At 44.1% G+C, this 27,733-nt stretch overlaps 1 pseudogene; it reads right to left on the bottom strand.

The window, feature by feature from the left end:
* Positions 1-20,317: 20,317 nt before the first annotated feature.
* The window catches only part of LOC135527169 (lipid droplet-associated hydrolase-like), a 31,674-nt pseudogene continuing 24,258 nt past the window's right edge, over positions 20,318-27,733 (bottom strand).

The raw sequence follows: 27,733 nt of genomic DNA, 5'->3' as shown, positions 1-27,733 counted from the left end.
TGTTCAGTAGAGGATTAACAGTATAATAAACACACAACTTTACTGCACCACCAATTGGTTTGTGTAATTCTTTTCTAATTTAGTCTCTGTTTCTGAACTCTAATTTAGTCTCTGTTTCTGAACTCTAATTTAGTCTCTGTTTCTGAAATGACAAGGATGAACGAAACCCCATCTAGCCTGTAACTCTCTCACCCCAGATCTCATCCATCACAATGGTATAAACACATTAGTCTCAGTGTGTATTCAACAGGAGCCTAAGCTTCAGATAACACTAAGCCTTCCATATTCATTTGCAGTTCAACATGGCAGATATCAAATACATCCAGCCAATTAATAAACCAAGGTTTAGAGACTCCCTGTCAAACACACATACCAAGGAAGGCTTTTTGAAGAGAGCTTTCCTGTAAATGGTTACATCACCAGTGGCTGGTGGCCAACAGTGGAAGGAGTACTCTGCCAGAGGTTGAAGGTCAAAGATGAACACCAAGTCTGCAGATTCCTGTCAGAAATAGAGTTTCTCAGATTTCCATAATATAGGAAATCCAACTTTAGATGGAGTTAACCTTTTGGAATGATGAGCATGCCTTGTCGTTGTTTCATCACAGATTTAGGACTGAATTCAATAAATATGCACTGCTGTAAAAACACATTGTTCTGGTACTACACCTTAGGGCAGGAAATGGAAACAAGCTATCTGTATCAGACTGTGTTGACAGAACACAGAAAAGTCTAAATAAAATAAAACTGAGTTGAAGTGCCAACACATTTTGCCATGTGCAATCAAACATGATCTACAGGAGTCTGGGATAATTCAGAAACAACATTTTTCTCTCCACGCAGCAGGAAAGCATGTTTGAGTTAATATGCCTTTGAGATTGTTTGACACTAACGTGCATTTTTCCATGGCGAAATGGACGTTGTTTTCGATATGTTCTGTTTTTATAGACACATATGTTACATTAGTGTATTTAAGAATGTCTGAACTAATCAAATGTATCAATAGTTTCCAGCTGATTTTGCTTGGTCCTCTTCAGCAAACAAACACATACCATTACTTTACAAAGTGTAGTATCACAATTTCCTGCAGCCCAAAAAACATTTGGCACCAACAAATACATATTTACATGATTGGTGGTACACAAATAAATACAATTAGATTAATAATCTTATCAAAGTTCTGTTAATTTTACTTCACTTCGCTACATATTAAAATACAAACACATCTTAAAATAGAAATGGGATATAAATCCAATGTCCAAATAAAAGCTTGGTTGTTGAGGCCTACCTGATATCTCTGTAACTATAAGGCAGTGATGGTACTGTGGTGGTTAAAATCACACGTTATAGGGAACTAGTTTAGTTTGGTGAGTACGAAAGAGCTTTGACAATGATTTGCACAAATATCATAATGCTTTAATTTCACATCCAGATGTAGTCACTAAATTTATTTAGGTAACATAAACCTATAATATCATTATCCAATTGAGATTTTGATTACATTTCATTACATCACATTCGCACTGTCATGCCACTTGGCTAGAGTGTATTTGAAACGAGCTCCATGTTTGCAAATTGCCGTGGATCCATTCGACGATCATATCAGCCACTTCCTTTCCTGTGTCCAGGACTAAGGCGTGACGAATCCCTCGACTACACAGTCTGATGTCTCCATTTGGAAAGTCCCTCTTGGTCTCCTGATGATACTGCACATGGTACCAGTGGTCACAGGCTCCGTAGTAAAACACAAGTTGAACATAGGAATGACAAAACATCCACAACTAAAATAGCATTTCATCTGTGAATATACTTCGCACTACAATGTCCCTGTCACTGTAAGATTTAAAGGTTTTCATTCACTTATTTAAATTCTTCTGTGCATAGTACAGTTTGTACTATCACCTTATTTACCGACAAAAGATGAAGTCCAAAGACTGTCAACCAGTGCAGATGCCTCGCTACTGCCGATCTGGTTAGCCTCACAGAGAGGGAGAGAGTACACATACACTCATGCACCGAGAGGCAGACACATTCTTCTCATTATTCTTGATGACAAAATGGATAAGGATAAAGTGGGGAAGAGGAAGAGAATATGTGTGAGAATGTTATAGCTACAGTGTAACCCATAACACCTTCACATCTGCCGACAAGGAAACGTTAAAACGTGAGGGTATTTGAACAGCAGAATTATGAGGCTAATAAAATGGATCAACTGAGACATCGCTTAACTGCATTTTGTAAGTGTTCCACTGCATTGGGCCAAGAGCCCTCAGGAGCTCAACACCTCTCCATAGGTAACTGGATGGTGTGAAGGAGGATATGATGCAGGTCCTCCATTAGTTTAAATGGGTCAGAGAGGGACAAACAAGTTGAAGGACTGGCACTTGGAGGAACTTCTATCACCGTGTTTCAAACAACAACTTTTCCTAATATGTCAGTCCATCTCTCCACTTGTCCTCCATATACTGTTTGTTTTATGGTCTATAATCACCCTGTAACATTTCTCAGACAGAGTTATATTCCAACAAGGTCACACTGAGCATGAAATACATTTGTAGTATCACATAGGTGTGTGTAACATTGTTTTAACATTTAAAGGAAATTCAAAGGAAAGAGTACAATGACTAAGAAATTAGATATTCAATGTCACCCCCCCAATTATCCATCTCAGTCGTCTTATACAGCTGGAAAATATAAATGGGGGGACATGGCTGGCTTATTGGATACCAGAAATGATAATGCAAAAAATGTGAGTGAAAGAGGGGAAACCCCTCCCCAGAGAGCAGCGTAACCCAATGCCTTTGATTCTACGTTCCATTACATTTCCCTTTCAGCAGCATGTACTTTTTATTAAAAACATTAGTTGAGTGCCATTTTCTTTCAAGCTGCACTCACTGGAAAATATTGCTGCTATTTCAGATGTTTGAGAGTCCGTCCATAACGCGCGCACGCACGCACGCACACACACACACACACACACACACACACAGTAAAAGTAAAGATACCTTTACAGAAAATGACTCAGGTAAAAGCGAGTCACCCAGTAAAATAGTACTTGATTAAAAGTCTAAAAGTATTGGGTTTAAAATATACACTAGATATATAAAAGTATGTGGACACCCCTTCAAATGAGTGGGTTCTACTATGTCAGCCACACCCGTTGCTGACAGGTGTATAAAATTGAGCACGTCACGGTTTTCTGTAGGTGAAAGAGAGTTGGACCAAAATGCGGCGTTTCTATTGCGATCCATGTTTAATAAAACTGAAGAAACACGAATCAATACATTACAAACAATAAACGTAACGAAAACCGAAACAGCCTAATACTGGTGCAAACTAACACACGACAGACCTAAGGACAAAAGGACAATCACCCACAAAACCCAACACCAAACAGGCTACCAAAATATGGTTCCTAATTAGAGACAATGACCAACACCTGCCTCTGATTGAGAACCATATCAGGCCAAACACAGAAACCGACAAACTAGACACACAACATAGAATGCCCACTCAGATCACACCCTGACCAAACAAAACATATAAACATACAAAGCAAACTATGGTCAGGGTGTGACAGCACACAGCCCTGCAATCTCCATAAACAAACATTGACAGTAGAATGGCCTTACTGAAGAGCTCAGTGACTTTCAACATGGCACCGTCATAGGATGGCACCTTTCCAACAAGTCAGTTCATCAAATTTCTGCCCTGCTAGAGCTGCCCCGGTCAACGTAAGCACTGTTATTGTGAAGTGGAAACATCTAGGAGCAACAATGGCTCAGCCATGAAGTAGTAGGCCACACAAGCTCACAGGACAGCAGTGCTGAGTTCCAAACTGCCTCTGGAAGCAACGTCAGCACAATAACTGTTCGTCGGGAGCTACAGGAAATGGGTTTCCATGGCCGAGCAGCTGCACACACGCCTAAGATCACCATGCCAATGCCAAGCACCGGCTGGAGTGGTGTAAAGCTCGCTGCCATTGGACTCTGGAGCAGTGGAAATGTGTTCTCTGGAATGATGAATCACGCTTCACCATCTGGCAGACAAATCTGGGTTTGGCGGATGCCAGGAAAACACTACCTGCCCCAAAGAAAGTATAGTGCCAACTGTAAAGTTTTGGGGAGGAGGAATAATTGTCTGGGGCTGTTTTTCATGGTCTGAGATGGGCCCTTTAGTTCCTGCAAAGGAAATCTTAATGCTACAGCATACAATGACATTCTAGACAATTCTGTGCTTCCAACCTGTGGCAGCAGTTTGGAGAAGGTCCTTACCGGTTTCAGCATGAAAATGCCCCTGTGCACAAAGCAAGGTCCATACAGAAATGGTTTGTCGAGATCAGTGTGGTAAAACTTGACTGGCCTGCACAGATCCCTGACCTCAACCCCATCGAACACCTTTGGGATGAAATGGAACGCTGACTGCGAACCAGGCCTAACATCAGTGTCCGACCTCACTAATACTCTTTTGGCTGAATGGAAGCAAGTCCCCGCAGCAATGTTCCAACCTCTAGTGTAAAGCCTTCCCAGAAGAGTGGAGGCTGTTATAGCAGCAAAGGGGAACCTACTCCATATTAACGCACATGATTTTGTAATGAGATGTTCGACGTGTAGTTTTGTACTTTTGGTCATGTAGTGTATTTAAGTATCAAAAGTAAATAGAATTGCTAAAATATAGTAAATTATCAAAAGTAAAAGTATAAATAAATCTCCCCCCCCCACACAAACACACACACCTCAACTTATTTCAGCTCAACACAATGATTCAAGGAAATGTTCAGTGAGAGTAATCTGTAACTAGGCTGTACTCAGTGGGTGGATAGGGAGGAATATACAAAGGAGAAAACTGTTAATATCTTGTACAAATATCCTCCTGTCCAAGTTCTCTCTGAGTGGTCACTCACGCATATCTCCTCACTGCCACGGTTCTTTTCTGGATGAGGTGTTGGCAGTGGGGGGTTTGTGTGTGTGTGTCTGTGTGTTTGAGTGTGCATGCATGCGTGCGTGCGTGTGGGGTGAGAGTCAGATCCCCTTATCTAGCTCCTAATTTTTCTATCTTTTGCTGTTTCGAGGAGAAGGAAGCGATGGTCTGTTTGCACATCCTCAACGTGCGTATGTTAATCATAATCTGTGAGCGGTATCGCCTTGTATCCGGAGTGTTTTCACACGCTTTGTACCTGGCACAGGGCAGGAGAGAAAGAATGCTTTTCCTATTTCAACCCAAAAAGCCAAGGGTAAGAGGCAGAGAGAGTGAAACACCAAAAGGTCCAAGTCAGTAAAGAGGGTGTGATTCTTTCATGTATCACTGGGTTGTTTTGTCGTAGGTAATTTCCTACATTTGGAGGATTTATTTCAGGGTTGTAAGGCAGATTGTACATCTCCCAGAGATTCCGTTAAGTTTCAACAGCATCATGGCAACAAGAGGATCACATTTAGCTCTCTAATTTATGCTGCACAGGAATGGCCAACAGGAGAGAAGGGCCTTGTGAATGCAGGCATTGTGCGAGTATGTTTATGTGTGTCAAAATTTGTGTGAAAACTGTGTGACTCCCTACAACCTGAAGGATCTCAAAAGATGTCCTGCACACACAATTCAGTGGCCAATGTCTTAGGTAAACTGTACCAGGTCGGACCCCGAGAACAGCATGAATTCTTCGGGGCATCAATTCTACAGGGTGTCGGAAACGTTCCACATGGATGTTGGTCCATGCTGATGTGATGACGTCACGCAGTTGCTGCAGATTGGACGGTGGTACATTCATGCTGCCAACAGCCGTTCAATCTCATCTCATAGATGGGTTTGGTCAGCAACAATGTTCAGACGCGCTGTGGCATTCAAACGCTGCTCAATTGGTATGAAGTCACCTAGCGTGTGCCAGGAGAACATTCCCCACACCACTACACTTGTAGTGTCAACAAGTGTAGTGTCAACAACGCAGCCACTGCCAGCTAGCCTACAAGGTCAACAACGCAGCCACTGCCAGCTCGCCTACTTCAGCAGTACTGTATCATTTCAATCATTTTAGTCAATAAGATTCTTGCTACGTAAGCTTAACTTTCTGAACATTCGAGGCGTGTAGTCCACTTGTCATTCCAATCTCCTTTGCATTAGCGTAGCCTCTTCTGTAGCCTGTCAACTATGTGTCTATCTATCCCTGTTCTCTCCTCTCTGCACACACCATACAAACGCTCCACACCGCGTGGCCGCGGCCACCCTAATCTGGTGGTCCCAGCGTGCACGACCCACGTGGAGTTCCAGGTCTCCGGTAGCCTCTGGAACTGCCGATCTGCGGCCAACAAGGCAGAGTTCATCTCAGCCTATGCCTCCCTCCAGTCCCTCGACTTCTTGGCACTGACGGAAACATGGATCACCACAGATAACACTGCTACTCCTACTGCTCTCTCTTCGTCCGCCCACGTGTTCTCGCACACCCCGAGAGCTTCTGGTCAGCGGGGTGGTGGCACCGGGATCCTCATCTCTCCCAAGTGGTCATTCTCTCTTTCTCCCCTTACCCATCTGTCTATCGCCTCCTTTGAATTCCATGCTGTCACAGTTACCAGCCCTTTCAAGCTTAACATCCTTATCATTTATCACCCTCCAGGTTCCCTCGGAGAGTTCATCAATGAGCTTGATGCCTTGATAAGCTCCTTTCCTGAGGACGGCTCACCTCTCACAGTCCTGGGCGACTTTAACCTCCCCACGTCTACCTTTGACTCATTCCTCTCTGCCTCCTTCTTTCCACTCCTCTCCTCTTTTGACCTCACCCTCTCACCTTCCCCCCTACTCACAAGGCAGGCAATACGCTCGACCTCATCTTTACTAGATGCTGTTCTTCCACTAACCTCATTGCAACTCCCCTCCAAGTCTCCGACCACTACCTTGTATCCTTTTCCCTCTCGCTCTCATCCAACACTTCCCACACTGCCCCTACTCGGATGGTATCGCGCCGTCCCAACCTTCGCTCTCTCTCCCCCGCTACTCTCTCCTCTTCCATCCTATCATCTCTTCCCTCTGCTCATACCTTCTCCAACCTATCTCCTGATTCTGCCTCCTCAACCCTCCTCTCTTCCCTTTCTGCATCCTTTGACTCTCTATGTCCCCTATCCTCCAGGCCGGCTCGGTCCTCCCCTCCCGCTCCGTGGCTCGACGACTCATTGCGAGCTCACAGAACAGGGCTCCGGGCAGCCGAGCGGAAATGGAGGAAAACTCGCCTCCCTGCGGACCTGGCATCCTTTCACTCCCTCCTCTCTACATTTTCCTCCTCTGTCTCTGCTGCTAAAGCCACTTTCTACCACTCTAAATTCCAAGCATCTGCCTCTAACCCTAGGAAGCTCTTTGCCACCTTCTCCTCCCTCCTGATTCCTCCTCCCCCTCCCCCCCTCCTCCCTCTCTGCAGATGACTTCGTCAACCATTTTGAAAAGAAGGTCGACGACATCCGATCCTCGTTTGCTAAGTCAAACGACACCGCTGGTTCTGCTCACACTGCCCTACCCTGTGCTCTGACCTCTTTCTCCCCTCTCTCTCCAGATGAAATCTCGCTTCTTGTGACGGCCGGCCGCCCAACAACCTGCCCGCTTGACCCTATCCCCTCCTCTCTTCTCCAGACCATTTCCGGAGACCTTCTCCCTTACCTCACCTCGCTCATCAACTCATCCCTGACCGCTGGCTACGTCCCTTCCGTCTTCAAGAGAGCGAGAATTGCACCCCTTCTGAAAAAACCTACACTCGATCCCTCCGATGTCAACAACTACAGACCAGTATCCCTTCTTTCTTTTCTCTCCAAAACTCTTGAACGTGCCGTCCTTGGCCAGCTCTCCCGCTATCTCTCTCAGAATGACCTTCTTGATCCAAATCAGTCAGGTTTCAAGACTAGTCATTCAACTGAGACTGCTCTTCTCTGTATCACGGAGGCGCTCCGCACTGCTAAAGCTAACTCTCTCTCCTCTGCTCTCATCCTTCTAGACCTATCGGCTGCCTTCGATACTGTGAACCATCAGATCCTCCTCTCCACCCTCTCCGAGTTGGGCATCTCCGGCGCGGCCCACGCTTGGATTGCGTCCTACCTGACAGGTCACTCCTACCAGGTGGCGTGGCGAGAATCTGTCTCCTCGCCACGCGCTCTCACCACTGGTGTCCCCCAGGGCTCTGTTCTAGGCCCTCTCCTATTCTCGCTATACACCAAGTCACTTGGCTCTGTCATAACCTCACATGGTCTCTCCTATCATTGCTATGCAGACGACACACAATTAATCTTCTCCTTTCCCCCTTCTGATGACCAGGTGGCGAATCGCATCTCTGCATGTCTGGCAGACATATCAGTGTGGATGACGGATCACCACCTCAAGCTGAACCTCGGCAAGACGGAGCTGCTCTTCCTCCCGGGGAAGGACAGCCCGTTCCATGATCTCGCCATCTCGGTTGACAACTCCATTGTGTCCTTGGCGTGATCCTGGACAACACCCTGTCGTTCTCAACTAACATCATGGCGGTGGCCCGTTCCTGTAGGTTCATGCTCTACAACATCCGCAGAGTACGACCCTGCCTCACACAGGAAGCGGCGCAGGTCCTAATCCAGGCACTTGTCATCTCCCGTCTGGATTACTGCAACTCGCTGTTGGCTGGGCTCCCTGCCTACGCCATTAAACCCCTACAACTCATCCAGAACGCCGCAGCCCGTCTGGTGTTCAACCTTCCCAAGTTCTCTCACGTCACCCCGCTCCTCCGCTCTCTCCACTGGCTTCCAGTTGAAGCTCGCATCCGCTACAAGACCATGGTGCTTGCCTATGGAGCTGTGAGGGGAACGGCACCGCAGTACCTCCAGGCTCTGATCAGGCCCTACACCCAAACAAGGGCACTGCGTTCATCCACCTCTGGCCTGCTCGCCTCCCTACCACTGAGGAAGTACAGTTCCCGCTCAGCCCAGTCAAAACTGTTCGCTGCTCTGGCCCCCCAATGGTGGAACAAACTCCCTCACGACGCCAGGACAGCGGAGTCAATCACCACCTTCCGGAGACACCTGAAACCCCACCTCTTCAAGGAATACCTAGGATAGGATAAGTAATCCTTCTCACCCCCCCCTTAAATGATTTAGATGCACTATTGTAAAGTGGCTGTTCCACTGGATGTCAGAAGGTGAATTCACCAATTTGTAAGTCGCTCTGGATAAGAGCGTCTGCTAAATGACTTAAATGTAATGTAAATGTAATGGGTCCATGGACTCATCCTGCTTACACCAAATCCTGAATCTGCCATCAGCATGACGCAACAGGAACTGGGATTCATTGGACTAGGCGATGTTTTCCTCTCCTCAGTTGTCCAGTGTTGGTGATCACATTCCCACTGGAGCCACTTCTTCTTGCTTTTAGCTGATAGGAGTAGAACCCGATGTGGTCGTCTGCTGCAATAGACCATCTGTGACAAGGACCGATGAGTTGTGTTCTGAGATGCCGTTCTTCACACCACTGTTATACTATGCCGTTATTTGTCTGTTTGTGTTCCGCCTGTTGCCTTGCATGATTCTTGTCATTCTCATTCGACCTCTCTCATCAAAGAGCTGTTTTAGCCCACAGGACTGCCGCTGACTGGTGCGACAAACAAAAAGCATCAATTCTCTGTAAACTCTAGACACTATCGTGTGTGAAAAGCCCAGGAGGGCAGCAGTTTCTGAGATACGAGATCTGACATGCCTGGCACCGACGATCATACCACGCTCAAAGTCGTTTATGTCACTCGTTTTGCCTATTCTAACGTGCAACCAAACAGTAACTGAATGCCTCAATGCCTGTCTGCCTGCTTTATATAACAAGCCACCGCCACCTGACTCACTGTCTGTAGGAGTGAACCATTTTCGTGAATGGGGTGGTCTACCTAATAAACTGGCCACAGCGTAAGTTCCTAAAATAAACTGTAGACGGTCTTGAAAATGAAATTAAAATGTGATATTATATTACGAAAGACAAATGCATATCTGTTAATCTTCTGGATATTGAATAAGCAATTCAATTGTACATCTAAGATGAGTGCTTCATAGCTTTCAGAGACTCTTGAGTCCCATGGTCGTGACTTAAAAGACGGGGGGAGGGGGGTACTACTTTAGATTGAATGATAGGAAACATTTAAACCTCACCGTAACCCTGTCTAAATCAACATATAGCTGTCTAGAATAACTAAACCAGTAACTCCTGTTTGTGAGCCATCTTCAGGTGCTGAGCCGGGTCTTTATGGGCTACTTCCTACATTCCACACACATTTTTTACTCTCTCCGTAAATCTTCACTATGTAAAATCCAGCTTTTTCTGAGTGTGTAAATAACTTCATAAGAGCATCCTCTTAGTTCCAAAGGCCTTTAACCTCGTCAAGCTGAACACTTTCTCTTCACACCATTGTGCAACCACTCAGAAATGGTTAATCTAGTTCCATTTAGTTACACAGCCTTACTGTTGCCTATGGAGCAATACGGTGTCAAAATAAAGCTACTCCTCTTTATGGTATGCACATCTAATAGTGTGGCTTTATGTAAAATATGGCTTGAGTGTCACTCTAAGGAGGTTCACCGCAACCAACTACGCATGTGTTCACTCCGATATTAGCAATATTATGTTTAAAATATTCTGTTTACCCCAACCACTCACATGTCCAGATTGAACATAGTAGCCGCTAGGCTAAGTTTCTGGTCTTTCTATAACACACAATTGAGGATTGAGGGCAGATTGAAACTTGAGGAAGTCAAGGTAAACCATGCATCAATATCAATGGAAGACTTGTGATGCAGCTTGAGTTACATGTAAGTAAAAGGTGAATTAGAGAAGAGTAAGGAAAACTGATGGGGAAGGCACACAGACAGATGTGAAGAAATGCAAGTAAGGAACTCAGAGAGGGGGGAAGAGAGAGATTAGAGCGAAAGAGAGGGAAAAATCTAACCTGCATATCAGCAGAAGGGATCTGCTGGGGGAGACATCCCCAGCTGTTGCTAGCTCCCTTATCTCTAGCAGTGGAGTTGGGGGGTGGATAGGAGGTACAGCACGGCATTCCAGACCAATTTACAGATCCTCACACATGTGGCTCGTTAGTGACTGGCTGAGGAGAGAAGGCTGGAGAGGATCAGCAGCACAGATCCCAGATCAGACTGAAACCACTGTCTCACTGCTGCTACCAGTACTAATAGGTAGCTATAGCGGCCTTACAATAGCGAGACACTACTACCTGAAACAGGCTATAATTTAGCTGTTTTTGTGAGGTGTAAATCCACCTGTAGCATGAGATTTATAATGTAGAAAAGCAAAGACCAGTGCGATGAGAAGTTGGTATTTTCAGTCACCTTTACCCTATGTTCAGGTATTGACGGTAAAACATTAACGTTACACTTATCAAAGAAAGTTAGTGCAAGAGTTAGTGCTCTTCCCAGTATGGAGTATGTGGAGAGGACATATTGTTCACTGCGCTACTTGGACTTAAGAAGAAACAGGTGTCAGAAACAAGGCCAGTCTCCCTCCAGCTGAGTGATGACATTGCTCTACCTGGTGTAAGGTTGCCTGCTTAGGAGTTTAATCCCCTTCCTGCTGTACTCTTGATGTATGTGCAGCTTTCTCTGTTCCACTTGGCCCCGGAGTCTGAAGAGACAGGCTGTGGTGTCAGGCTCTGACTAGATTGTCAACTCACCAGCAAACCGAGGAGGAATACCAACAACAAGAAAAGGCATGCAGGAATGAGAGAACAATGATATGTGTACAAATAAGCTGAAGAATAAAACATTTTTTTTTATTCCAAGAGACAAATGGGTGGGAAGGAGTGTCAGTGACACAGTACAGTTAATAAGTAACATTATCAAAACAGTAAGGGAAATGGTTACAAATGCCAGAGCCCATGTGTGTCTGCGAGCAGGAGTTGTGACAGAGCGAGTCTTCACTTTTGCGAAGATATAATTTCTTTAATGATGGAACGGTGCCAACCCTATATCCTAGACATCGACCTGAGCAATCCACCCCCTAAGGAGAAGTCCAGTTTTATAGGCCTATTGCAAGTAGCCTACGCAGCCATTACAGAAAGGTGAACTAAAGCAGCCCACTACATCAGCACTGTACTCTCGAGAGTCAGAGCCTGCCTGCCAGGATTGGTCCAAAAGTCAAAGCCCCCAAATGGGTGAGCATAATATACAAGGATTTTCTCAAAGCTGCTAATGAGACCCTTGATGACCTTGTACATAGCCGGTAGGAATTTCGGTAGAGTACCTCACCCAGGTAGTGGCAGTGCTGGCGATACTCTGCAATAACCCATGGCGAGTGAGTCACACTCAGACAATCAGAGAGGGTGAATATTATTGTGACCCTGGCGGCACAGAATAATCAAACGGTCTGACTGCACAGAGGTGCTCCTTTTGTCATAACTGGGACCAGCATGTGTGGATGTTGGGGGAAAGAGAGGTATACGAGCTCCATCAGCTAGGACTAGATGTTGGTTAATCAAATCATCCCATTCCTGCTCAATTATCATGGCAATTCTTAATGGTAAGTTTACAAACATATATTATGGTAAGTATAATCAAAAGTTGTATCTCATAATGGTAAGTGGTGAAATAAGCATAGCTAGTTATAATTGTAATGGCTTAGCAGATAATAAGAAAATAAGATGAGTCTTTATCTGGCTAAAAGAGAGGGAATATAATATATATTGTTTGCAGGAAACTCATTCTATACCTTCAGACGAAGTTGTATGGAAAAAGGACTGGGTGGGGGCAAAATATATTTCTCCCATGGGCAAAGAAACTCAAAAGGAGTGATAATATTAATTAACAATCATTTAAACCCGAACTGTTAAAACAGATCCGCAAGGAAGGTGGATCCTTTTAAATATGCTACTAGACCTTAAACAGATTTGTCTCACAAATCAGTTTACACAAACTCCTTTCCTCTGAGCCTACGTCATCAGACTGCACAGCTGGACACTGTATGCTGGAAACAGTTTGTTATTTTTGACTAAAACATAACCAATATTCATTAAATATAAATACTAAACTTGTTTTTGCGTGAATTCGGCGACACAGTTAGCTTTTAACAGCTAAGGCCGCTATTTCTTGTCCCGGAATCCAGCTTAACAGGCAGGTTGAAACCTGATTGACAGAGCCGCTAAGCTGCTTGCCATCAAGCTAACGAAGTTAGTTTTGCAATGGAGCCCACTTTGTCTGGAGAAATAAATTAATGGTTTTAGCGCTGCAGTTGTATCTACTACGCTGTGTTTCTGGACAAACCGGATTACTCATGAATGCCAATGCTGCAATTGTTTGCTTGCTGAGGATTATAGGCTTGAGATGGCTTCCTTGATCACGCAGGTCGCCAGCCTACGTAAGAAACTGGGGAAAACGTAGTGGAATGTTTACCTTTTCTATGCCGGTGGCTGGATGGCGTTTGCGCTTGTTGGATGCATCTCCGCCTTGTCGTTTGTCGTTATCCGACTGGCCGCTGTTGCCAGGAGCTCCTTCATCTGACAGCAGATTCGAAGGAGCACAGCAAGAGGAGCATGGCAATCAACCATGGTCGCATGTCACGACCCGTGGAAGCCGAAGACAGCGACCTCCTGTAAACGAGAGACCAGGAACGGATACAAACAATTAATAGTTTTGCCATCCTGGAGCCTGATCTTCCTGCACCTTCGTCACTGGGGGTACCTGTGTCTGTGGCCGCTGTGCCTACTCCTATGATTTCGAAGTCGACAACCTTCCGTCCCTGCTCTGAATCGAGCGGGGCTTCTCCATCTGTCAGAGGCCTGCACCGGGAGCAACAGGCTCAAGTTATCTCGCCTGTCCATAAAGGGTTCTCCGAATCCTGTGCAGCGTAGGAGTGGGCGGACATGGTAAGAAATGTGACCGTTCCTGGTGCAAAAACCATGTCCTTTCCCAGAGCTTGAGTAAATTACATTACTAATCTGCTTCCGGATCTACTTCGTCAAGACATGGAAATCAATTCTATCGTAGTCCAGGTAGGTATTAATGACATTATGAAGGGCAGCTGAACTGAATTTTAAAGAGCTGATTGAGTCTCTGCTAGACACTAATACAATACCCATCATATCTGGCCCTGTGCCCTCTGAATCGGTGCATTGAATGCTTTAGCAGGATTCTTTCTCTTTTTTTTGTAATTTTTATGTGACTATTGCAGCTCAATGGGTGTAATTTCTGTTGACAATTTCGATATCTTTTGGAAACAAAACATAACGAGGATGCGATCAACCCAAATCATTTGGGTTCATGGATCCTTTCATTGCATTATAAGGCTGCGTTGAGACAATAACTTATCAATGACCCAAGCCCAGCTCAGTTAATCCCTACCATTGTGACAGTGAGTTGTCATAATTCAAATGTACATTATACCAGGGGCATTGGTAAAAAACAATGTAAGGAAGCGAATTTGTGTCTCTCTAACTGCCCTGAATGCCTCTGCTGATCTTACAGCTATGAACCAGATTTATACTGTAGCACTGAGGCGGTGGGCCCTAGTAGGAACATGAGCATTTCTACTTCTATGAAGCATCCCAGTAAAGCAATGAAAACAAGTAAACATCCCAAGAGAAAAGTGCTCAAAATAGCCCCCGTTAACATACAGTTGAAGTCAGAAGTTTACATACACCTCAGCCAACTACATTTAAACTCAGTTTTTCACAATTCCTGGCATTTAATCCTAGTATAAATTCCCTGTCTTAGGTCAGTTAGGATCACCACTTTATTTTAAGAATGTGAAATATCAGAATAATAGTAGAGAGAGTGATTTATTTCAGATTTTATTTCTTTCATCACATCCCCAGTGGGTCAGAAGTATACATACACTCTATTAGTATTTGGTAGCATTGCCTATAAAGTGTTAAACTTGGGTCAAACGTTTTGGGTAGCCTTCCACAAGCTTCCCACAGTAAGTTGGGTGAATTTTGGCCCATTCCTCCTGACAGAGCTGGTGTAACTGAGTCAGGTTTGTAGGCTTCCTTGCTCGTACAGTTCTTCAGTTCTGCCCACATAATTTCTATAGGATTGAGGTCATGGCTTTGTGATGGCCACTCCAAAATCTTGACTTTGTTGTCCTTAAGTAATTTTGCCACAACTTTGGAAGCATTCTTGGGGTCATTGTCCTTTTGGAAGACCCATTTGCGACCAAGCTTTAACATCTTGAGATGTTGCTTCAATATATACACATAATTTTCCTTCCTTATGAAGCCATATATTTTGTGAAGTGCACCAGTCCACCCTGCAGCAAAGCACCCCCACAACATGATGCTGCCACCCCCGTGCTTCACGGTTGGGATGGTGTTCTTCGGCTTGCAAGCCTCCCCCTTTTTCCTCCAAATATAACGATAGTCATTATGACCAAACAGTTCTATTTTTGTTTCATCAGACCAGAGGACATTTCTCCAAAAAGTACCATCTTTGTCCCCATGTGCAGTTGCAAACCGTAGTCTGGCTTTTTAATAGTGGTTTTGGAGCAGTGGCTTCTTCCTTGCTGAGCGGCCTTTCAGGTTATGTCAATATAGGACTCATTTTACTGTGGATATAGATACTGTTGTACCTGTTTCCTCCAGCATCTTCACAAGGTCCTTTACTGTTGTTCTGGGGTTGATTTGCACTTTTCGCAACGAAGTACGTTCATCTGTAGGAGACAGAACTTGTCTCCTTCCTGAGCGGTATGATGGCTGTGTTGTCCCATGGTGTTTATACTTGCATACTATTGTTTGAACAGATGAACGTGTTACCTTCAGGCATTTGGAAATTGCTCCCAATGATGAACCAGACTTGCGGAGGTCTACAATTTTTTTCTGAGGTCTTAGCGGATTTATTTTGATTTTCCCACAATGTCAATCAACGAAGCACCAAGTTTGAAGGTATGCCTGGAAATACATCCACAGGTACACCAGCAATTGACTCAAATTATGTCAATTAGTCTATCAGAAGCTTCTAAAGTCATGACATCAATTTCTGGAATTTTCCAAACTGTTTCAACTTAGTGTATGTAAACCTCTGACCCACTGGAATTGTGATACAGAGAATTATAAGTGAAATAATCTGTCTTGTGTCATGCACAAAGTAGATGTCCTAACTGACTTGCCAAAACTATAGTTTGTTAACAAGACATTTGTGGAGGGGTTGAAAAACTAGTTTTAATGACTCCAACCTAAATGTATGTAAATTTCCAACTACAACTGTACATGTAGGTAGAGTTGATGTGACTATGCATAGATAATAACAGAGAGTAGCAGCAGCGTAAATTGAGGCGTCTGGGTAGCCCTTTGATTAGCTGTTCAGCAGTGTTATGGCTTGGGGGGTAGAAGCTGTTAAGAAGCCTTTTGGACTTAGGAGCGCGGTAGCACCGTGTGGTAGCAGAGAGAACTGTCTATGCCTAGGGTGGCTGGAGTTTTATGGCTTTCCTCTGACACCGGCCGGTATAGAAGGTCTGGATGGCAGGAAGCTTGGCCCCAGTGATGTACTGGGCTGTACGCACTACCCTCTGTAGTGCCTTGTGGTCGGCGGCAGTTGCCATTCCAGGCAGTGATGCAACCAGTCAGAATGCTCTCGATGGTGCAGCTGTAGAACTTTTGAGGATCTGAGGACCCATGCCAAATCTTTTCAGTCTCTTAAGGGGGAATAGGCTTTGTCGTACCCTCTTCACGACTGTCTTGCTGTGATTAGACCATGGTCATTTGTTGGTGATGTGGACACCAAGGAACTTATAGCTCTCAACCTGCTCCACTGCAGCCCTGTCGATGAGAATGAGGGAGTGCTTGGTCCTCCTTTTCGTGTAGTCCACAATCATCTCCTTTGTCTTGATCACATTGAGGAAGAGGTTGTTATCCTGGCACCACACGGCCAGGTCTCTGACCTCCTCCCTATAGGTTGTCTCATCACTGCCAGTGATCAGCCCTACCACTGTTGTGTCAATGGCAAACTTAATGATGGTGATGGAGTCGTGCCTGGCCATGCAGTCATGAGTGAAGAGGGAACACCGGGGGAGACTGAGCACGCACCCGAGGGGCCCCGTGTTGAGGATCAGCGTGGAGGATGTGTTGTTACCTACCCTTACCACCTGGGGGCAGCCAGTCAGGAAGTCCAGGATCCAGTTGCAGAGGGAGGTGTTTAGTCCCAGGGTCCTTAGCTTAGTGATGAGTTGAGGACACTATGGTGTTGAATGCTGAGCTGTAGTCAATGAATAGCATTCTCACATAGGTGTTCCTTTTGTCCAGGTGGGAAAGGGCAGTGTGGCGTGCAACACAGATTGCATCATATGTGGCTCTGTTGGGCACTATGCAAATTGCAGTGGGTCTAGGGTTTCTGGGATAATGGTGTTGATGTGAGCCATGACCAGCCATTTCAAAGCACTTCATGGCTACAGACGTGAGTGCTACGGGTCGGTAGTCATTTAGGCAGGTTACCATAGTGTTCTTCGGCATAGGGACTATGGTGGTATGCTTGAAACATGTTGGTATTACAGACTCAGTCAGGGACAGGTTGAAAATGTCAGTGAAGACATTTGCCAGTTGGTCAGCGGAGTACACATCCTGGTAATCCGTCTAGCCTTGCGGCCTGGTGAATGTTGGCCTGTTTAAAGGTCTTACTCACATCGGCTATAGAGCAGCTGATGCTCTCATGCAAGTTTCAGTGTTACTTGCCTCGAAGCGAGCATAGAAGTAATGGTAGGCTTGTGTCACTGGGCAGCTCGCGGCTGTGCTTCCCTTTGTAGTCTAATAGTTTGTAAGCCCTGGCACATCAGACGAGCGACGCAGCCGGTGTAGTAAGATTCAATCTTAGTCCTGTATTGACGGTTTGCCTGTTTGATGGTTCATCTGAGGTCATAGTGGGATTTCTTATAAGCTTCTGGGTTAGAGTCCCGCTCCTTGAAAGCAGCAGCTCTACCCTTTAGCTCAGTGCAGATGTTGCCTGTAATCCATGGTTTCTGGTTGGGGTATGTACGTACAGTCACTGTGGGGGCGACGTGATGAAGGCAGTGAATGCCATCGGAAGAATCCTGGGAACATATTCCAGTCTGTGATAGCAAAACAGCCCTGTAGTTTAGCACCTGCTTCATCTGACCACTTTTTTATTGACCGAGTCACTGGTGCTTCCTGCTGTTGTAGTTTTTGCTTGTAAGCAGGAATCAGGAGGATAGAATTACGGTCAGATTTGCCAAATGGAGGGCGAGAGAGAGCTTTGTACACGTCTCTGTGTGGAGTAAAGGTTGTCTAGTTTTTTCCCCTCTGGTTCCACATTTAACATGTTAGTAGACATTAGGAAAAAAGGAATTTAAGTTTCCCGGCTTTAAAATCCCCGGAACTAGGAGCGCGGCCTCGGGATGAACGTTTTCCTGTTTGCTTATGGCCTTATACAGCTCATTGAGTGCGGCCAGCATCGGTTTGTGGTGGTAAATGGACAGCTACGAAGAATATAGATGAAAACTCTTTTGGTAAATAGTGTGGTCTAACACTTTCTCTTTAGATACTCTACCTCAGGCAAGCAAAACTTCGAGACTTTGTGCACCAGCTGTTGTTTACAAATATACATAGACCTTGTCTTACCAGAGGAGGCTGTTCTATCCTGATGAAAAAGCATAAAACGTGCCAGCTGTATGTTATTCATGTCTTCGATCAGCCACGACTCGGTGAAACATAAGATATTACAGTTTTTAATGTCCCGTTGGTACAGTAGGATATTCGTGCTCGTAGTTAGTCTATTTTATTATCCAATGATTGTAGATGGCTAATAGGACCAATGGAAAAGGCAGATTACCTACTCGATGTCGGATCCTTACAAGGCACCCAGACCTACCTCCCCAATATCTCCGTCTCTTTCTCCTGAGAATGGCAGGGACGAGGGCTTTGTCGGCTGTCTGGAGTAAATCCTTTGCGCCTGACTCATCAAAGAAAAATCTTCTAATCTTCTAACAAGTGCTCAGCATATGTGGGAACTCCAAGACTGTTGGAAAAGCATTCCAGGTGAAGCTGGTTGAGAGAATGCCAAGAGTGTGCAAAGCTGTCATCAAAAAACTACATCAAAACAGGAAATCTACTGTTATAAATAAAATTAATATTTCAATGAAAATGTGAATAACATTCAATATATTTCTTATTGTATAATAACTAGCATTAGGATATACTCTATGGTCGACTCAATTGTCTAGAGCAGAACAAGCTTGGAAATGGAGCTCAGGCTATTCCTATCCCTTCAAAGCCGTATAAGAATGGTGGCGGTCTGTGACTGCCTGCTACTGAGCACCCAGAACCCTCCTTCAGCACCAACACATCAACGTTTTCCCTTTCCTTGCAAGGGATTTCAGGAAAAATAAACGCTGAAATGTACGCAGGAAGTTCCATCTAATCGCAACATGTTTTGTTAATTAGGCCTGTCAACTGGCCATTTATTATATATGTCACACATGACAGAGAAACACTACAGCATTCCATCTTTAGAAAGGGGCCAATGTTCAATAGTGCAAAACCAATAAGGAACAACTCTATTCCAACTTGCCTTTAGAAATCAAGTAACCTTTTTATTTTAGAAAAAAGGTATACAACTATTAAGAATTGACGATGTTTAACGTCTTCTTTAACTAGTCAGAGTATAATTAATTGAGCAGGAAAACGCAAAAAAAATGGACCATGAGGGAATAAAGAAATTCCAAAAGCTAATTAAAGGGAAGTGCTAATGATTAAAAACATGCTCAGCAGTGACAAGAAAAATAAGATGCTTTCTGACCTCACAGAAGAGACTGAGGGAGAAAGAAGGAAGAAGCTTCTGAGGCTGAGACACAGCATGGCTACTTGGCTAGAGAGAGCTTTTTTTGGCACAGGCCCTCGGGCCGCCACAACATCAATCTCTCCCCTCCCAGGACAGACTGAGGAGGAAAACATAGCACACTTCAAATCCGACAGAAAGAGCGAGTGAGCCAGGCTTTGCTTTCCTCCGCTCTATGCAGGAAGGAGGGATGGCCGGCTCTTCTCCTTCTCCTAGAAGCTGTCTTAATTACTTCCACTCATACCCAAATCCCCAGCCATCATCTGGCAAATTAAGAGGGGATATATTCTAGAAGTTGTAATAAATAATATCTAATCTCTGACAGTAATATATGCCATCCTCCTCTTGGTAGCCACACCCGGCTGGGACTAGCTTTGCTTTATGTAAACCTAATTACAAACATTGTATTTCCTGATGCTACAGTAATGTAGGGCTTCCTTTGCCAAAACAGAGATATTTCATTTCTTCTTTCAAAAGACTGGATAAATTATGACGTGTATCAACAAATTCAGTACCGCAACACAATATGAGATTCAGATGGAGTTTTTTTGGGGAAGTGATTACTGGATAGAAGAGAATACTTTAGGCAGCAGAGAGAGGAGGAAGACGGGCAGATAAGCTACATAGGCGCAGGTGGCACAGCACCGGGGTCAACAGCCTGCCCTGAGGGGTCACTGCCATGCGCTCAATGGTGGGGAACAGCATCACGGATTTCACCACCTGCACAAGAACATGTAGAAGAAAGGATGTTAGTCATACCCAACTTAAACCTCATTCTTGGGACATTCTCCTATGCATTCATTTAGTCTGTGTGTCTAACAATAAATCTAGAAGCATAGATGTTCCATGACATTTATGGACCATTATCTGTCTTCAGATTTTTAATGACTTCAGTTTAAAGATGCACTATTGGACTTTTAGGGCATCATGTTTTAATAAATACAATGAATTTGGTTTTAGATCTTTTCCCAAACTTGTTGACAATGTGCAGGTACTGTATCTATTATTCCAACATTCAGACTAGAGTTAAAAGTTGTGTGCAGCTCTTATGTTATGCTACATTAGTGCTGCCAGGGGGCACTATGTGAAGAAAGAGTTGCTTGAGTGGCGGAGCAAAGGCATTAAAGACAGTTGGAGAGAGAGACAGAAATATACTGTTGGTGAGAGCACGTGTGTGAAAGTGGTAAAAGCGATGAGATGTCCAGGAAAAGAGAGGGTGTGACATGGGCAATGCATGTGATTACATGAGATGGAGAACAAATAAAAGAAGAGAGAGAACAAGAGAGAAAGAGAGAAAATACATGTGTCAGAACACCAGTATTAGGAAACAGGAAACACCTGCCCGTTTGGCCAGCAGCAGGCTGGAAGAGTGATAAACCTCTACCTAACAGCCAGTCTATGACCCAGAGAGAGCAAGGCCCACAGATTGGATGTGGACTTACTATGCATCCTTTGTGGTTGTTGGAATTGTATTTTTCTTACCAGTTTAAAGCAGGGATTGATTAACTAGCTCCAGAGATCCTTATGGGGACCCAGAGGTTTAACACCTTTTCAAGGAGTACATCGGGGACATAGGGAATGGATGGGGGAGAGGTGGAGGAGGGATATGTCTAGATTTAGGGGTAAAAGGGGCCAAGAGAGAGTGAGAGCGTTAGAGAGAGGAAGACAGAAATGCCGTCCTCCAACGTGAGTGAAAGAAACTCACTAAAAGACTTAGGTATCCCCTTGACGACAGGGCAGTAGGAAGAAAGGCTGCTGTTTTGACATGGGGAGGGGGACGGGGGAAGCAACCACATGTTGTACTTCAGAGATAACATAATAGCGTGTTTTAACAGTGATCTACTGCTGTGAAACCTGTGGCATTCATTAGAGGCAATTAACATTAATCTTCCATTTTCATGGCCTGCTTCGGCAATACTTTAATGTAAAGTCCCCTGTTTAAGGGACATGCGTGGTTCTGGTACCACTTCCGACTGTGATTTTCACTTATAAATCAATCTATGGGCACCGTAGATCAAAATAGCTTGCATTAAGCGGTAGCATTGGTTCTCACGGACACAGTAGTATGTCTCTTTTGCCTGTGTGAAGTAGGATGTGAAATCTAACACCACTTGAAGCTTAGATGTCCCTCCTATTTCATTCGCTCTTCTGACGGACCATCAACTCCTGGATGAACCCCGCGTCACTGCAACTGACATGTGCCCGCAATCCTTACATCATAGCCCAGCAAGCGGGATTGGTTCCGTCACTCTAGCATGTTCAAAGATAGATTTATAACGAACTTTATCAAAGTAATCTAAAATAATTCATAGATTTTAAACTTTTAGTTTGTCATAGACGGACAAGATGAATATGAGACGAAAGGCAAGTTCCTAACGAGTTCACGGAGCCAAGCTAGAGCTCTGTCTGACGTTCACAGCAGTGGGGTCAGATGTTTTGATCAAGAGAGACGTTCTGAAAATATGCCATTTTTTCCCAAACACCAAACATCCAAATATGTATTTTACAATTATAAGGAAAGTAAAACGGTATAGTTGTTTTATTATTTGATTACACTATATTTAGAAAGCATATAAGTCATTTCAAGCCTTATTCATACCACTTTGTTGAATAGGAAATTAATCATAAAAATCTTCATATTTTTTATCATATTTGTATTGTGTCCTCAAAAGTGACTACACCTCAGCAATTTATAACTATATTAACCAGAAAGGTGAGATTTGAAACTTTCTTATAATATGCAGAATTAGTAGTTATTGTTTATGGCCCTACCATGATAAATAATTACTTTAGGGGCTCCCGAGTGACGCAGCGTTCTAAGGCAGTGCTAGAGGTGTCATTACAGACCCTGGTTCAATTCCAAGCTGTATCACAACAGGCCGTGATTGGGAGTCCCATAGGGCGGCGCACAATTGGCCCAGTGTCATCCAGGTTGGGGTAGGACTTCATTGTAAAGAAGAATTTGTTCTTAACTGACTTGTCTAGTTAAAGAACGATTAAAGAAAAATCACATGTAGTTACAGTTGACTGATTAAAACATATTGCCTACCAATGTAGCCTTGTAGCTATAGATTAATGAAGCTGTTGAAAGATACCAATATGTGCTAGTGTGAGTCTGAGTGTGACAGAAAATGAAGTATGTGTGAGCGTGAAAGAGGTGCACAGAGGGACACAGGTGAGCTTTGATGTGTAAAGAGGTAGTTTTGATGGGAAGCAGCTCCTCTTCCAGAGGAACAGAGGAATGTTCTAAAGAATGAGGAAGGAAGAGGCTGGTTGTTAAACACTGAAAAAATACTAACTGACATAACCACTAATAACACACGCAAACAAACACAAAAACACACCTAGACAACCACACACATGCACAGACACACATTTTGCTCTTCATCTATCTCTAACACACCTACACAAGTTTTTATTTATAGATTTCTTTTTAAAGACGGGCTGGTTGTTTAGTAACCAAACCGATACATGCTCAACTATGAGGCAAAACAGGGTTGGCTTAGATTGTTATCTATATAAAGGTGAAATAAATACAAATATTTTGTCTCCAATGTCTATTGGAAACAAATACATTTCCACAATGAGCACTTGTTGTCTCTCAAATACATTGTTACAGTTGTTGGTTAGCTAACATGACTCATTCAAAACACCTCCAAACAAGACATGGTATTAAGAACAAGATAGAACTAGCTGAAACGAGCCACATACGATCCCTCACATGGCAGCTTCTTAGAAAGGTTGCTAGCTCTCTAGCCATCCAGAATCACAACATACACACACACACAACCACTTCTGCCCCATTGAAGCGTGTACATCATTTTCGTGACGTTGTCAGCTAACCCATCTTTTGTCAAATACATCGGATAAGGTGCAGTGAAATGTGTTGTTTTAAACTTTTCTTAGGAATTGTTTGCTTAGGACACATACATGACAGGCCCCTGCGGACAGGTCAGGACAGTCCTTGAACCTGCAGCATCTCGCTCTGCTTTGCTGTGAGGACAGAGAGGATGGACGGACGGAGTGGACTTAAGATGTCACAGTGAAAGGGGCTGCTTTCTAAACACCTGAGCGCAAAATGTGACAGAACAGGAAGGTTAATGTTTTACAGGTTCTGCACCAGAGATGGAACCAACATGACACGTACACTTCACTTGTGAATGAATGTTCAGTCTGTTCTGTGAAAGAAAACACGCATGCATGCACACACACATGTTTACTGAAGTCAACTCCTGAAGTCAAACTCCTGACACAGTGAAGCATTTGGTAAAGAACACACAAGCTCAGATGACCAGCTTTACCCTGGAACTAAGGAAACCAAATGGTTTTCCGAAACAGGAACAATTTGTCAACGACTAAACCTTCCAGTCTTAGTCGTTTTATAGATATATTGCCTTCCTTTTTTATTGTTCTGGAGGTGAGAAATGAAAGAGAGAAGGGAGGTTCACCGAAGGTTCTAGGAACAGCATGGAACTTGGTCAGTGGCGTCCAGCCCGCCCTAACACCCTCTTTAACGAGGTCCAATGGGCTGACATGCCACACAGTGCCAGGCCAGACCCAGCGCACTGTTAGAAAGCAGGTGTTCCCCCGGTCGTAAAATGTTGGTGTGCAAGCCACCTGGCCACGGAGCGTGTGGAGAGCCTTGTGCAGCCCTGCCGCGGTTGTTAAGTGACAGTGTGGGTTAAGAGCTGCACTAAAGCTCTCCTCACGTACCTCTCTTGCACCTCATAAGACATCAATACCTTGGGGACTCCTCAGGATCCATTCATACTGTATGCCCACACTCCCTGCTATACGCCTGCTCTGTCGGCTTTCTGACGAGGAAAGAGGGGGCTGGAGATAGGGAAGGATGGAGCCTTCCTTGGGCTCACTCTCCAGTCTCCATGGCATATGGTGTCATGTCTACGTGCGTCAGCTGTCTCGGCTGGGAAGTGACATCAGGTGGAAAGTACAGTTATGGAAAGCTGGACCAGCTGAACTCATGTGGGGATGACAGGTAGATTGGTGACAGCACACTTATGGTGGAATTCACCATTTAATCTATAATCCTGATTACAGAGAAAGGTAATGAGAGGTTTTTATTGCTTTATAGAAACACCATCATCATCTAGATGAACAACAAAGGCATATGAAAATGTCTCATAATGTAATTATTTATTCATTTGTAAATGTAATATTCCCATCAGGCAGATGAAAACGATCCAGATAGAACATTTGCCAGAGCCCACCCAAGCAGTCAACAAGCCATCAATATTCTCCATTGTATCGAGGACCTCTAGAGCAGGGGTCAAACATGAGGCTCAAGGGACATTTTAGTCCCCCGCTTGTATAAACTGCTCGCTAATGCAGTCAATGCAATTGCCAGATTATTGGGTTAGGTAAGTCAGTGGAGGCTGGTGACTTGAATGGAGGATGGGAGACCCACGGTATAGAGACCCACAGAGAGGACCGCACTGAGACGACAACGCGTGCTTTCACAAATTGTCAAATACTAATTATTTCAAACTAAAACATTTAATAAATACACTTCTAGTACAACATTATGGGGCATGGGAATGAGAGGGCTACTTAGGAAGTGTTGGGAAAGGATCACAGCAGTGATTGAATGAGGGTATGAGGTATGAGTTAAGGTGTTCAGAGGCTTGACTTAAGTGTAGGACAGGGGTCGAGGTGTTCATATGCTTCAGTGCAGGACAGGCTCATCTTGGATGGATGGTGTTGGAGAACAGCTCAACTCTTCTACTGAAGGCAGGACAGGATTTGATTGGAAAGACAAAAAACAATAAAAAAAATAGTTAGACAAAAGACATAAGAAGGAGTTAGGGTTTGACCCGGGGTAGGCCGTCATTGTAAATAAGAATTTATTCTTAACTGACTTGCCTAGTTAAAGAAAGGTTAAATAAAAAATACAAATATCAAAGTAGCTCAAGAAACGTTCCTGAATAAAGCCCTGATCATCAACATACCTGACAATAACTGGCAAAAGCGAGCAGACCGGTGTTAAGAGAATCATGTTCTCAATGTTCATAAACTGAACTTCAATTAAACTACTCGGTCTGTTACCAAGAATTTGTAAGGTTCTTGTTGAAAGGAAACAGACAGAGGCCAGTCTATAATAGTCAGCAACGTTTATTTACAAGAGCTCTGCTTATCATTTCCTGTACATTGGTTTATATACATTTAATTTCGTCATAAATGTCCCTCCTCCTCTCAGACAATAACAATATAGTTCACAAGTCTTCTCCTACTCATACATTGCTTATCCCATCCTGCCACCTGTTATACAATCTACTACAAGCCCAAGGTTTCTCCCCTCCCTGGATGGGGAGACTTCCCTGTTATCAGTTCCACAGTGGTCACAAGTTGTCTGCCACAGTTCCTTTTTCTTATGGACAAACATTCTTCATCATTAAACAGAGACAGGGTAGAATTCTATTAGATATTGTTCTATCATTACTTTAAATGTATACATAATTTAATCATTATACATAAAATTCATAACCAGTGGCAGGCACCATACATGGACCCCCCATTGTTTTTACACTGCTGCTACTCGCTGTTTATTGTCTATGCATAGTTGGGCCTCCCGAGTGGCGCAGTGGTCTAAATCAGTGCTAGCTGTGCTACCAGAGTTCCTGGTTTGAGTCTAGGCTCTGTCGCAGCTGGGCGGCTCACAATTGGCCCAGCGTAGTCCGGGTTAGGGGAGGGTTTGGCCGGCAGGGATGTTCTTGTCCCATCATGCACTAGCAACTCCTGTGGCGGGCCGGGCGCAATGCATGCTGACACAGTCGCCAGGTGTACGGTGTTTCTTCCGACACATTAGTGTGGCTGGCTTTTGTGTCAAGAAGCAGTGCGGCTTGGCTGGGTTGTGTTTCGGAGGATGCGCGGCTCCTAACCTTTGCCTCTCTCTCTCTCGAGTCCATACGGGAGTTGCAGCGATATATAGGCTACATAAACATTTAACAATGTTTTTCCATCACCAATATGCAGTCCTTACTCCTGCTGTAAGGCACTGAACAGATGCAGAGCTGAATTAATGAGACACATATATCCATTAAAAGGCATTAGAAACCTTTCTATCCATGTCCAACCCATGTCTCCAGTCACTCAACGTTTGAGGTGGGGTACAAACACGTTACCCTCTTAGTTTCAGCATCCACCCAAAAAATGGTGACAAAGAATTAGTAGGGTACTATGGTACTGATAACTCAGTCCCATAGGAAAACCCATTTCCATTTGTAACTACCGCCTCATCTTTTCATGTGACATATGTTCTGAGCCTAGTGAAGATGTAGTAGAGCCTGACTTTGAAGAAGTCAAACCATGAATAATGAGTGTGATCAAATGTTGCCATACAGAGAAAAACACCTGGGGCAGTTTGAGCACCTAGGAAAAAATTGATGTTAACCTTTTGCGTGTAGGGGGCAGTATTTTTGTTTTTGGCAAAAAAAAGTACCCATTTGAAACTGCCAATTTCTCAGCCCCAGAAACTAGAATATGCATATAATTGTCAGATTAGGATAGAAAACACTCTAAAGTTTCCAAAACTGTAAAAATATTGTCTGTGAATATAACAGAACTGATATTGCAGGTGAAAGCCTGAGGAAAATCTAATTAGGATGTGCCTCTTATTTTGAAACCTCTCTGTTCCTTTGCATGCCTATCCTCCGTTTAAAGGGATATCAACCAGATTCATTTTTCTATGACTTCCCTAAAGTGTCAACAGTATTTAGACATAGTTTCAGGCTTTTATTTTGAAAAATGAGCGTGAAGGATCATATTGCGTAAGCGTGGGCTCTCAGAGTGAGTTTGTGCACAACTGAGTAAAGCCGCCATTGTTCCTCACGCTGTTACTGAAAAACCTACACACTCGGTTGATATACTATTATCGAATATATATTTTAAAAACAACGAAGATTGATTATAAAAAACGTTTGACATGTTTCTGTGGACATCATGGATATTATTTGGAATAT

This window comes from Oncorhynchus masou, chromosome 32 (genome assembly GCF_036934945.1).
Source record: "Oncorhynchus masou masou isolate Uvic2021 chromosome 32, UVic_Omas_1.1, whole genome shotgun sequence".
Taxonomy (NCBI): domain Eukaryota; kingdom Metazoa; phylum Chordata; class Actinopteri; order Salmoniformes; family Salmonidae; genus Oncorhynchus; species Oncorhynchus masou.
The sequence above is the reverse complement of the archived record's forward strand: the minus strand, read 5'-3'. Positions and strand labels throughout refer to the sequence as shown.